General features: G+C 36.3%; 1 protein-coding gene across 2 annotated transcripts in view; it reads left to right on the top strand.

Annotated features, from left to right (window-relative positions):
- The window catches only part of LOC118280755 (uncharacterized), a 597,023-nt gene that overhangs the window by 213,690 nt on the left and 369,624 nt on the right, over positions 1–13,709 (top strand). The gene's annotated exons all lie outside the window — the stretch shown is intronic.

The following is a 13,709-nucleotide window of genomic DNA, read 5'->3' as shown; positions in this document are numbered from 1 at the left end:
AAGCTAACTATGCGTTATCTAGTGATTTCTTTATCAATCAAGCGTAGAATACCAACCATTTTTCTTTCTTTTAGATTCCAGTGTCTTCTGTCTCTTAATTTTTATGTTTATTGTTTTTTAAATGGTGCAAATAAACTGTTTTTCTTTCTTTCTGTTTGCTTTCTTGAGAAGCTACAGTAATTTGAGCTCACTTTATAATTAAGATACATCATATATTTATGTATAACTAGCTGTTTCCGTGCGGTTTTACCCGCACTGCTCAGCTCTTATTGGTCGTAGCGTGATGTTATATAGCCTATAGTCTTCCTAGATAAATGCTCTATCCAATAAAAAAATTTTCTGAAATCGAACCAGTAATTCCGTAGTAGTTTCAGTTTTATATTATACTAGCTGACCCGCGCAACTTCGTTTGCGTGTATCCCGCTACTTCGACAAATACAGTCAACGCACCAACACATATTGGATACTAATTTTCAATTCACAATAACTTCTCTTTCCCTTAACCGCGTTTAAAATATTAAAATGTTTTTTGGTTTCTGTGACTCTTCTTTGATCGCCCCCCCTATCAGTTTTTGGAAAAAATATTTAAGTAATGTACAGATTTTTTTTTGTCTTATATGTATAGATCAAAGTCGTAGTACCTACTTTTTAATATTATTTATAGGGACGCTGCCCCCGCCGCCGCGGCCGGCCCGTACCGTGCCGCAATACTAATATCGTGATATCTCCTAAACTATATGTCTAAATAACACACTGTAAACTGCAAAAATAATCTAAATTAAATGCTCGTGATGATGAACTTACTTATTATGATAAGGATATATGTATTATTGGTTATATCACCAGTTAAACATCACCCAACGAATTAAATTAATAACCCACAAATTACACGCAACAAAAAAGTATGAACCGAAAGTCACCATACCACTCTTCTACGAAAACGTGCAACACTTTCGCCCCCCTCCCCCCATAACGCGACGTGATCTATACATAATGAAGTCGGCCTGTCTGTCTGCTCGTCACAATAGGCCCTTCAGGGAGGGGCCCAGTCACTTCCAGGTGGAAAGATGGCTGAATACTTAAACGACCCTCACATTGAGTGGATTGTGGTACAAGTGAAGGGTTGATGGGAATTTGTGTTGTGAATTTATTTTAGTGTATGTTGGATTTAGGGGTTTTTTGGGAGGTAAGAGGTTTTGTGTAGTTATGAATTTTAATGTCAGATTAGGTTTTTAAAGCCTTTACAATTACGTCCAAGCGTGTGGTTTACCGGGGCTCCGGCTCGAAAAGCAAGAGAAGGAACGGGGTGGTTTTTAGTCAGTAAGTGTCTGACACTCCCTCTCGCCTCGCCCAAGGCAAGAGAAGTCATAGGATGATTTTCTCCCCTCAAAAAAAGCGTGTGAAACTTCACTAGTCTTAAATTAGTTTGTTTCTATATTCCATTGCAAGAACTCTATTATAATAGACGCCACATAAAAAGTTATTAGTATATGTCGTATTGAAATAATTCATGCAGAAGAGCCATGCTTTGGCGCAAAAGTACCAGCTTCTGGCCTCACAAAAAAAAAATAGTGATACCATGGTGAATCAACTTGTGCATTGTATTTCGTCGTGTGAAAATGTCGTCCTCGAAAAAATTTGCAAAATTATTGAACTCCTCTAGCGGCTAACGTTTCGGATGTCCATGAGTCGCAGTGATCACTTACCATCAGGTATTTCTACAGCTCAATAGCCACCTAACCCATAAAATACTCACCAGCCGCTCTCTGAATAATTATAATGTACGGCTTAATGCAACTTCACCAGCCATCATCCTTTCCCTTGCACCATACCCCATGCAACCCCCATCCTGGCACATGTAGGGTGAAAGGAGCTGTTGACGTCCTGAAAGATTAATCTTACATTGAAATTGTTTTCTATATTTTTTTTTCACTTACCCGACTACTGCCGGTGGCTTAAAGCAAGATTTGAATATTTAATCGGTTTTTTGTGATAACTTTGTATGCATTTTTTTACATACATATTTGAGTTTGTAACATGGTTTGTGTTTCTTGTCATTAAGGGTAAGACTAGAGATCCGAATATGTTTTAAAATGTAATATCACAATTTTACTGGTTATGTTATGAGTACTCGCTGGTCGAGTGGTCGCAAGTGCCGGGCAAGGGGTTCGATTCCCGGGTCGGGCAAAGTATTACTGTTTTTTTTTTTTGTTTTTTGATAATTTATCAGTAGTAGCACGGTGTCTAGAATTGTGCCCAGTAGGTATATGGCACTCTCTAATACATGGGATTTATAACAGATAAGCGGGTGTACAGTGGCATTACGTGCCGTAATGTGCGCCTCTGTCTACCCCTTTCAGGGATAAAAGGCGTGTCGATATTGCTGTCGGGTTTCTGTTAAATTTGTAGTTATTAGATCGACTATGATGCCCACGGAAAGACTGAAGTCAATGTATTCTAGTGTGCTTATCACAAGCATGTTAAAAATAAATAACATTGAGTGATTGAATAATGAACCAGCACCTAAACTATAAATTATAATGCTATTATGACAATTATAAACTCCATTCAACCACCATTTTAAGTGTTTCAATAATTAATTTAGACATTCTCACAAAGAGAGAGAGAGGTCTAATATTTTCAAAAATGATTAAGTGCTAATTCTTAGCTATGAATTATGTTAGTGCTTAGCACTTAGGATATTAGGACATTAATTTTGAGTCTAATATCTGTCTAGATCGCATTAAGGATGAATTTAGGTGAGGTGCACAAGTGTAGCTAATGTCATTCTGCTTTTAGGTATATGGGGGTAGGCAGATGTGCATCTATAAACGGTGTTTTCGATAGTTATGATTCTTATTAGTTTAATATAATAGAGAATGAAACTGTAGTAATTTTTAACTTCGATACTCTAAGCTTAATGCAAGTGACTGTATAGTTAAAGGGTCGGATAAAGTATTATTCACATACACATCTGATAAAAATCATAACCCTCCCTGTTGCTTCGGTCTTGTCGGTTAAAAGGGTGACGAACTTGCAGTAGGTACTAGTATAGGCACTAGTAGATGTTATCGAAAATGTTAGTTGCCTATATTATTTATGCTAAAATAGAAATTGAACCTAGAATTCTGTGAATAGTCCAACTTGTGCCGCTTAAAAATAATGCTTATTTCAAGTAAATATTGTTTATTGTATTATTTAAATTGTTTATCTTATTGGCAGCTGTCAATTTATAACGATCATTCATAATTTTATTGTTATTGAAATTTTTGTTTTCGTGTAAAAATATTTTTGTCGTCCTTTAAGGGCGATTAGTATATTTTATTTATCTTTTCAGTAGGTATTATATCTTTTGTACATAAATAAGTCGAAATGCTTGTCGTTCTTTGCGGTACGGTACTTATTTTATTAGTCCCAAAGTACCTATAATCTATATCTATTTGTATATCTCTATGTATAAACATCAATAGGTGTTCGTTAGTGTCGCTAAAACTTGTGAACAGCTGGATCGATTTGGCTAATTTTGGTGTTTAATTATTAAAAAACAAATGTCGAAGTCCAGGGCACCTAAAAGGTGTGAAAAAAATGTTTGAGGCGGTATAATGTTTGCCGGGTCTGCTAGTATTTGATTAAAAATATATTATACCTTAAATAGGTAAAAAAATACAGAAATATTTCACTCCAGCCCGACCTGCGTCTGTAACTCTATAGTATACAGCCCACTATTATTCCGCAAGGGAATATAACGGAACCGATTCAAACAATTTATTGATGGCACGGCAATTAACCTAAATACTACCGCAACTTTTGTATGTGAATGCCATATTTTTAGGGTTCTACAGTATATTTTTTGTTATGGGATAAGCAGGTAAACGAGCCGACGAATCACCTGATGGTAAGCAATTGTCGCCGCCCAAGGACACTCGAAACACCAGAGGTTACTGTGTGTCTATCTATCATAGAAGAATACAGGTATCTTCATCAGCTTCCTCAAACGATCAAACTCCTAAATTTTCTATATTTTTAAAAACGTTGCCTAGCACTAGGATTTTCTCCTGTATCGTTTGTGCGTCACACAGCTAGTTGCTCTGTGCGGGAATCAAACCTGCTACACATTGCACGGCATCCAGTTGCCCAGCCACCACTTCAACCGTGCAGTCATTAATTAAAACTGGTAATTAAATTACAAAACCAAATTAAATTAATTTTACGGAACCCTGTCTCGTATAATCAGGCTCGATACTGCCCAATGTTTTTAAAACTCAATTTTCCGCGATATTTTCGTGGCGATATCGTAAATTTTTGTTGTTACTCATCACTGGAACCGAAGCTGTATCCGACGGCCGTTTGCAACTGCCCTTATAGTTGTGAACGGATTTATTTAATGGTTTACACTTTTTATTAACACCTTTGAAGCATAATTCAGTTGTTATATAGTGGTTATTAGTTCTCGCAGGTAATAGATGTCCGGAGCTGCGGACTACCTAGCGAGTTTACCGGGACTCCGGGTTGAAAAACAGGAGTAGGAACGGTGTGGTTTTTTAGTTAGTAAGTGTGTGACAGGGAGAGTCTCGCCTCGCCCAAGGCGGGAGAAGTCATGACTTCGCTAGATTCGATAGAGCACTTAATTGATTTTTTAGGGTCATACAGAACGAATGGTCTTGTAATTTATCAAATAAAACAAACGGGAGTATTCGGGTGTTGAGTAGTCTTTCCCATTGGAAATACGAAAGATATACATTTTTACCTAACATCGAAATCAAACCTAGAATCTAAACATTACCATCTCCTCTACTATAACTGGACTAAAAAAACACCCCCTTACTTATTTGCAAAACAATGTTACGTACAGTCAGCAACTATTTAATTATACCTCCAAAACATCCCTTCAAAACTACACTTTATTTTTGGGCAGCCAAGGATCAAGATCGCTCAATCGCACTACATATCGGTGCCCAAAAGATAGGGTTGGCACGCGTCCAAATTTAGGGAGTGAGTTTTAATTGATTCTGTCTATGTTCGGAAAATATTCCAAATAGGTGCCTATTATACTGTTGGGACTATTTGAGAAAGATGTGTTGAGACTAGAAGTTGGGTACTTATTTAGTCATGTGTGTTCAATTAAAGGGTACATAGTGGTTTGCTTTTACTTAAGTCAATGGCAAAGATATGAAGATTTGTTTGTACATATGTCTGCGGGAGTTGTTTAAATTGTATTTGATTCTGTTTGATAATATATCATAACGTCATTAAAAAAATATATATAATACTTTATTATTCTTGTCCTAATGTTTACAATGGCGATGGCTTTCAAATAAATAAGACGTTTCTTGCTCATCAATCGCTTTCAAGGCAACAAAACACGAGCCAATTAATGTTCATACCACAAACTTACTTACTCCCACAAAGGAAAGATATTAGCAAAAAAACCTCTATAAATATCACAACTTCACAAGGCTAACCCACGCAAGATCAAGGCTTCCTTCGTATCCGTACAAAAGACTTTTAATTTTTCCCGAACAATGACTTATAATAAGAACAGTGATCACAATGGGTCCCATCTATAAACTCCGTTAGACCTTCGAATAGGAAATTTCCCAACAATAAAGCTAGGAAATTGCATTTTATTATGGGAAGGCCCCGTGGGCTGGTTGGTAATTCATTTAAGTGTTTTGTTGCTTGAACATTATAATATTTTGATACTGTTTGTTTTGGACTAGGACTTGTTTGTGAGGTGACATTTTGTATGTTTTGTGTTGATATTATTAATGTTAATTGAATTGGTTAGTTTGTAACAAGTAACTTGATATCACGGGAGTCGCGGGGAGCCAGTGGATGCACGTGGCGAGATATCGTTGAACATGGAGATCTTTATCCAGTCAAAGTCAAAGCATCTATTCCAATTAATCCTAAATAAGGCACTATTGAAACGTCAAATTGAATTGTCAGTCAGTCTGTCTGTCAGTGAAGCTAGGCGCTCGTTCCAAAGTGTTGCTTCGAATGGAGAAGAACGAGCAAGAAACTCCATCGTTAATTCAGTAATGGACTTCTAAGGGCTGATATTAATGATGATGATGAACTTATTAATAAATAAGTTATTGCAATAAAATACCGCAATGGCATTTAAGAAGATCAATAGTCAGTTTTATTGGGATAAAATATAGCTTTCAAATTATATCAAACCATTAATTATTATTATTGCATTAGCTTGAATTGCTCAGGAATTTACAAGAACTTGTTTAGTTGTTGTTAGCATACGGTAGCTTATATCAAGTTAGTTTTCCAAGAAAATCAGTGTTGCTTTTAGCTATAATGACTTTATTGTATTATTGCCTTGAATTAATTCTACTTGTGTAATCTAAGCTAAGCTTGACCTATTTATCATAGCTGTAGGATTCTGGAGAATTCAATTATATTTATATAGAGTAAATAGCTAAACGTTCACAAAATCTCTGAACTGAATAAACACGTCAACCCGCATTGAAGCAAGCGTGGTGATTAATGACCAATCCTTCTCCGTGTGAGAAGAGGCATTTGGTCAGTGGCCACTCATAGGCTGTTTATGATGATGATAATTATGGTGAATAAAGACGAGAGTAGAGAATCTATACAGTAATATTAACCATCAAACGTCCTTTGAGCTTTAGTATATACCATATTAAACAGATTTCTAATAGACTCGAACTGGCCACTCTAAATAACAATTCGATGTGCTCCAAACTTAGCAGGTACCTCCAACCTACCCATTACATGCAATTTTACAAACACCTTTCGCCTTGAACACCCCGCATTTAAAATTTTAAAAACATTTTTTTTCTGACACATTCTAAATATATCTAAAAAGTCCCGAATCCGCCCCTCACACCCATGTATCCTGCGGCCGTACAACGCCGGTGATGCGTGGCGGCCGGGTGCGGTCGCAAATCATTCCATGTGCACCCGCCCGATAAATTAGATACGCCTAAGTACTGAAAATGCTGGATCCGCAAAACAATATCTTGTTTTCTCTGACAGTCATTGAGTTCAGTACGCCTGTGACTAAGTTTTCACAATTTTTAGGATTGATTTTTATTTTTTAGTTGTCATAGCACGAAATGTAACTTTATTATAACTTTCGTGAGACACACTAAAAATAATTATTATGTTATCGGCTTACTCAAGTAACTGTTTAACGAGGAACTCGACTAGTTTCAAGCCATGCTCTAGGCTCATATTTATTCTGCTGCTATACAGTAGCAAGTAGTACTATTGATACCAATAGCAGCGCGTCAATCGCCGCATTGTGTATCGTGGAATGCTGCTCATGAATATGAGCCTCTAGCATGGCTTGAAACTAGTCGAGTTCCTCGTCAAACAGTTACGTGAATAAGCTGACAGTATAACATAATAATGAATTTATTTAAACTTATTCTCAAGTCTAGACAAAAAGCAAAGAAATCGCTGTTCTCGTCCATCTTTAAAAATATTACTTGTTTATAGCCAATTTACTAAGTAATTTGTTTTTATAATACCACAAAATACACAAACCCAATAAATAAATAAATCATAGTAAAAATCTTCCATCAACTTTATACGGCCTACGTTACACACGAGACCCAGTCTATAAGCCGATGATAAAAAAAGTTTCACCTGTACTTATTTATACCGCGACCTTACATTTATCACTGCTCACCCTCAATTTCTTACGGTGGCTGTAGGTGCTCAAGATATACTAGCTTTACCGACACTTTTTTTATTTGGAAAAATATTTTCGACTACTTTTTGCAAAGTGACATCCCTAGTGGTAATTTCAGAATTATAGTGCGATTTATGATTATGATCCTTGTTAATTAGTATTTAGTATAGTATAGTATTTGACTGCACGGTAGGCGCGGTGACTGGGCAACCAGCTGCCACGCAACGTGTAGCGGGTTCGATTTCCGACGTGTGATCCACAAATTTTGTTTCGGGTCTGGGTGTGCGATGTATGTGTACTTGTATGTTTGTAAGCGCACCTACGCTACAGGAGAAAATCCTAAAGGGTTTTTTAAAAAAATAAAAATAGAAAATGTATGGATACTAGATGTGATTTAATATAGATGACACGAGTAATATATACATAGATACAATTATTATCGGTTCTAACATTATCCTAAACTTAAACGACTAATACCATATAGATACAAAATCAAATAACTTACAGAAAAACATAAACACAAATTTCCAAAATGGCTGACGTGTTAACAGAACATTTCATTCAACAAAAACAATCTAAAACATCCTTTTAACATAACCAACAAACTCGAAAGAACTAGATTAATAAAAAAAAATATTAAAACTTATTTACCATGTTTATTCACTTCGATGAGTTTCCGATATTTCGGCACTGTTGCAAGCGCCATGATCACGGATAGCGCTAAGTTCCAATAATAGATTTAGTGACCACGTCAGTTTAAAAACTTTATAAAAATTACCATAAAAATAAGGGATTTGCGTCTAAAAGATCAAAATTCTGTTACAAACGCAATTGACGTTAGGATTGCCTATTAGGAATGCGTAGTAAATCAGACGAAGCTTCGACGGAACCCATCTAACCGTTTAAGGCGACGTTGCACGCAAGTCTAGTATCAAATTTTCGTTCACACGTCATAATAAAACGAATTAAGGAGGCGGTCTATTACACCGAAGCGTTGCAAATTGATTTCGAATGGTGCGGGTGGTATTTTTTGTGATTTGATTTTTTTTTGTTCGCTATTTTTCTGTGGTTTGGTGAGCGATTTTTTTTTGTTAATTTTAATGAAATTGGAATTGAGTTTTCATAGATTTTTGCACTTTTTTCTGTAATCTATTTTTATACTCATGAAATGGATTTGTGATTTCGAATAGGTATCATTACATATAGTTGGTTGGCAGGCCACTAGGCGCTTCTCACGAAACTTTCTGCCTCGCACAGCAAAACTGTGGAATGAGATGTCGTCGGCTGTATTTCTGAACCGATACGACCTTCAAACCTTCAAGAAAAGAGCGTATTCTTTCTTGAAAGGCCGGTAACGCATCTCTGTCTCCACTGGCGTTGCGGGTGTCCATGGGCGGCGCTAATCGCTTACCATCTGGTGACACGTCTGGTCGTTTGCCCTATATTCCTTAAAAAAAAAAAAACGTTCGTTTTTATGTGATCGTTTAACATGTATTTAACACACAACGGTGTGAGAGCATCCCATCTCACAAACCGCGATACACACAAATACACACACACGTATCAGTCTTTCAAAGCAATCTCTCTTCAATTTTACACGCGTTTGCACGTAATACGATCGCTTGATGGAATCTTGCGAAACCTTGCATTACAAACTTATACATTGCTCGTTTACTACTGACAATTTTACGACCGATTCACAGGTACGACGCAATGGATTAGGTGATTCGGTTAGGTGTTGAATTTCGCAAGGTAAATGTTGTTTGTTGTTGAAATTAGGGTTCGATTTCGATATTATGTTTTCTTTGGAATTGTTTACTGGGTTACTTTGGTTATCGATTACTAGTGATGGTTATTGGATTTAAATTGGGTTAGTTTTTGTATTCGTACAGTGGTTAGGAGTGTCCCTGCCCACTGAATGGTTTCTAGTTCGATTCTTAAGATTTTACGAGGAAGTCTGGAAAAAAGAATTTCCAATTTTCACTGTAAACTAAGTAAACGAGTAGACTGATCACCTGATGGTAAGCACTCGCCATGGACACCTGAAACATCGGAAGCATTACAAGTGTATTGCCGACCTTTTTAGGAGTTAGGAGTGTCAGACTCTTACTGAGTAAAAACCACCCTGTTCCTTCTTCTACTTTGAACCGGAGCCCTGGTAACCTGTAAGGTTGTCCGCAGTTACGGATAATGTCCTTTGCTTTCCATCATGAAATATAAGGTCGTAACAGTACCCATATGTTAGAGCATTTGTCTCTTTGTTTGACTAGTTTTAATTATCTAAAACCACCATTATCAGCTTCTATCATTTATCTGGTGGCCAGTCAAAATGGCACCGTTAGCACTGATGTTATCCCACAAATTATTATAATTGACTTGCGTATAATTTAATTATTGAATTCAACCGGGCATGTTATCCAGTGTTAGCTAATAGATATGTTATTTTATTCTGCTAAAAGTAGTAAAAGGATCACTGTCTGTGTTTCCTAATGGGTATAACCTGGGTGTCTTCAAGGCCGAGTGAATAGGTTGCTCATGGGCAGACGCGCTTCATCGTAGGCCGCATCGTTACTTACCATCAGGCGATGTAGTGGCCAAACGTCGACCCATCAAATGTAATGTATGATGTACGTATTTATACTTATAAGATGGCGGCTTGAAATGCGGCTACTGACGATGAGGTTTTAGGTTTGAAATCGGGTTGTTGTCACTATGAACATGTTTAATTAATTAAATCAATGCATCTTTTGAAAATATGAGTTCTAGTTTTTAGTTTAACTATGAGAAGGCTATCTTACTAATTTTATGAATACGAAAGTTTGTGAGTAGATGTGAGTATGTGTGTATCAATCATGTCAAAATGGCTACTTTTTATCCCATGGGAATGCGGGTGAAGCCCCTGGCAGAAACTAGTAAATAATAAAAGATGTAGCTTAGCTTAGACCGTATCTTAATTTTCTTTGTAGTATACCTAAAATCACAGAAAAATATGAACATACAATGTTTTTCTACGTTGTATATACATATGTATAAGCTTGCTTTAGACGATAAAATATTCAAAAGAATATGAAACCAACTGTGCTGACGGCATCGTACACAAACCGATGGACCGGATAGCTACCGGCCGGCAACGGAAACAGAAAACCCAAATACAAACAAAAAAATCATAAAAAAAATATTTTTAAATCCCTAAAAAAGTATTTCGATGAAAAATCCTAAACTATGAAAGTTATATTTTATTTATAACGAATATGTAGTGGCAGCTCCATTTCACACGTTTGTGTTTTGTGTGTGTGTGTGTGTGTGAATTGTGATAGTTTTTGGAAAAACACATATATATCTTTATGTACTTACTTTTTTTGAGGGGGGAGTGGGGAATCAGCCAATGCCTTCAGAAAATTATGACTTTGACCGTGTTCTACCTTTGAAGCTGCGGACTATCTTGCGGGGGCTCCGGCTCAAAGCAGGAGTAGGAACGCGGTGGTTTTAAGTCAGTAAGAGTCTGACACTCTCGCTCGCCTCATTCAAAACGGGACTCCTGTCATTAGATCATTTTCTCCCCTACAAAGTGCATGAACAGACACAGTTTGTAGGTACCATTACTGCAAAATTTTTGTAAAATCTTAAAATAGTGTCAGAAAAGTCTGAATCGAAACTTTAACCCCTTGAACGGCAGTCGCACTTTCAACCCCTTGGCCAACGGGACAATTTTAATATAAATAAGAATATTTTATAACATTCTTCTGTATGATAGCATTCAATACACAGCTTACCTAATCAAAACAATAATCCCAATAAATTTTAGAATGCCATCTATTCATTAATTAATTTTCGCATGATAATCATTGCATTGTTGATTAATTAAATTAGTTTGGCCATATTTTGCGGTCAATTCTATTGTTTTGGTTTTATTGAAACTTCGTTGTTGCTCATGTGAATTGAATTGAAGAATATTTTCAAACTAAGATGGATATTCCAGGCACATGAGATAATAGTTATTTAAGAAAAGGTGGCCCAGTAAGGGTGATGCCTAATCCCGAGCTGCGGACTAACGGGTTTACCGGGGTTCCGGCTCGAAAAGCAGGAGTAGGAACGGGGTGGTTTTTAGTCAATAAGAGTTTGACACTTCCTCTCGCCTCGCCAATGGCAAGAGAAGTTATTGGATGATTTTCCCCCCTCAAAAAAAGACTTCTTGATCCGGGTATCGAAATCATGTTTACATTTAGCATTGCACACAATTCTAGACATCTATTACAGAATTTTCGAAAGGACGAAAGTATAAATTAGTGCTGTGTCTTATTGGGAATCGAATTTAAAACCTCTTGCTTTGCAATTCTGCTTGAAATCACTCGACATTTGAGTGAGAAAAAAGTAAAAATAAAACAAATTCACGATTATGACCTGGTAAATTGTTAAAACGTACACTTAACACCAAAAGTGTTGTGAAACATTTGGACTAAAGTTGTGAAATAATTTAATTTTAAAGTGTACTTGTTTATGCTGACTGTACTTTACGACTGCGGTCCGCAACGAACCCCGATCGTAAAATGTGGGGTTTTTTCGTAAATCCGGCCTTTTGTCACACCGTTGAATATTGTATTTATTATATTTTTTTAAGTTAAGGTACAAGTTCTATGCTGTAGAGATCTACAGTGGTTGAAAACAGTATTGCTTATTAGGATCCTATGTTCAATTCCTGAGAAGGGCAAAAATCACTTATAAGTGTACACTAGATAACGAAATCAAAAAAATATAGAGTTGTATTTTAATTTTACTAAGTTAATTTTATTAGTCTCTACTACTACAACTCTATACATATTCAAGAAAAGGTATCATCAGCTTGACATTGAAAATGTGACAATGTGACGATATGACATAAACAATAACTATGTTTAACACCACACTTAAAACTTAAACTCAAAAATATTCCACACATCTTTCGCAAACTAACCCATACAAAAATTAACAAAAGCAAATAGCAAATGTCGACACTCATACAAATTACCATAGTGCTAACTAAGACATAAATCATAACTAACATAGAGTTGTCACGGCTCCTTGTCTATGTGACAGCTGTCAACCTGCCTAGCTGTCACGGTGACAGTTGTGACGGTTAATCAACGTACTTTCATTATCTGTAATGTTTCGGTGACGTTTCGGTATGTTATCCCAAATCATTCGCTAAGAGGTGTGTTGGATTAGGTAGGAAATAGTGGAATAGTTTTTGCTTGTATTTATATAATTTGGAATAAAATTTGTCTATTAATGGACTCTCCCTTAGATATTATAATTGATGGCACAAAATATGATATGTTATTCCACAAAAAGGAGATGGCAGAGCCACGATAGGTTCTGCCATCTCCTGTTTTGTGATGTATTTTTATTGTGATGATTATTTTTCTTCAGTCACAATAATCGCTTTCTGCCATTCGTGCAATTCGATGAAATTCAAGTTACACTTTCATTACATGTTATAAGTTTACAGAAATTATTTAAAAACGCAGATCCAATCGCATAGAATTGAAAAATTCTCGTTACGCTACGGTGTAACTAACAGTTATTTTAATCGCCATTGCAGTAATTCAAGTTTTATATTTTTATAATTAGGTTTATTAGCGCAGTTGACTCGGTTTTAAACGAAACTTTACGTGCGGTTTCTATTTTTTCTAAACGATTAACGTTTTTTTTTACGAAACGCTGTAAAAATAAATGTTTTAGCAAATGGCGTAATAAAAAACGGTCATCTGGTTTATGTTGTGTAGTAAGCGACCACCCTCAACGACGTTTGCAAGTGAAATGAGTTTTTTTTTCACACTACACTTGTTTTGACGATGACGTTCACCATTCAGCCTTGTCTTGAAAGTTTATTGTTTTGGATAGAGCCCGTATCTTATAAAGCCACAATAGTTAAGCTGTCGAATGGCGCAGGTAATATTTCTTACCGCACCTGAATGTACTGAATGTTTTATTTGTTGAAATTTATGAATGGACGCACAGCGCATATGGTTTTGGCAGATCCAAGATGGCGCCTTTT

This window comes from Spodoptera frugiperda, chromosome 16 (genome assembly GCF_023101765.2).
Source record: "Spodoptera frugiperda isolate SF20-4 chromosome 16, AGI-APGP_CSIRO_Sfru_2.0, whole genome shotgun sequence".
Classification (NCBI taxonomy): Eukaryota; Metazoa; Arthropoda; class Insecta; order Lepidoptera; family Noctuidae; genus Spodoptera; species Spodoptera frugiperda.
Note: the sequence above shows the minus strand (reverse complement) of the source record. Positions and strands in the feature narration are given on the sequence as shown.